Below are 482 nucleotides of genomic sequence, written 5' to 3'. Positions count from 1 at the left end.
CACCATCAACAAAGCTCAAGGGCAATCGTTAGAATCATGAGGTATAGATCTGAATATGCATTGTTTTTCCCATGGACAATTATATGTTGCATGTTCAAGAGTCGGTAAACCTGACAATGTATTTATATGCACAGACAATGGGGCAGCGAAGAATGTTGTATGTTCACAAGTTTTACGTCGTTAAAAACAAATCTATATCTATATATATAAAAATAAGTTGTCTGTCTGTGTGTCTGTCTGTGGATCAGGTGACGTCATGTTTCTGTGTCGACTGACGTCATGAAATTAGTTGTCGTCATTTTTGCTATGACGGTGACGTCATTAAAGATATTTAAGACATATATGTTCACGTAGAAATCTATTAATGTTTAAGTTTAAAATGACTGATGAACTTACAATGGCAAAAGCCGATGAAGATGCTCAAAGAGTCTATGCCAATAAACTTGCTGCTGATAGAGAAAGTCAGAAAAGAAAGCGTAACG

The sequence above is a fragment of the Artemia franciscana genome, chromosome 10 (assembly GCF_032884065.1).
Source record: "Artemia franciscana chromosome 10, ASM3288406v1, whole genome shotgun sequence".
Classification (NCBI taxonomy): domain Eukaryota; kingdom Metazoa; phylum Arthropoda; class Branchiopoda; order Anostraca; family Artemiidae; genus Artemia; species Artemia franciscana.
The sequence above is the reverse complement of the archived record's forward strand: the minus strand, read 5'-3'. Positions refer to the sequence as shown.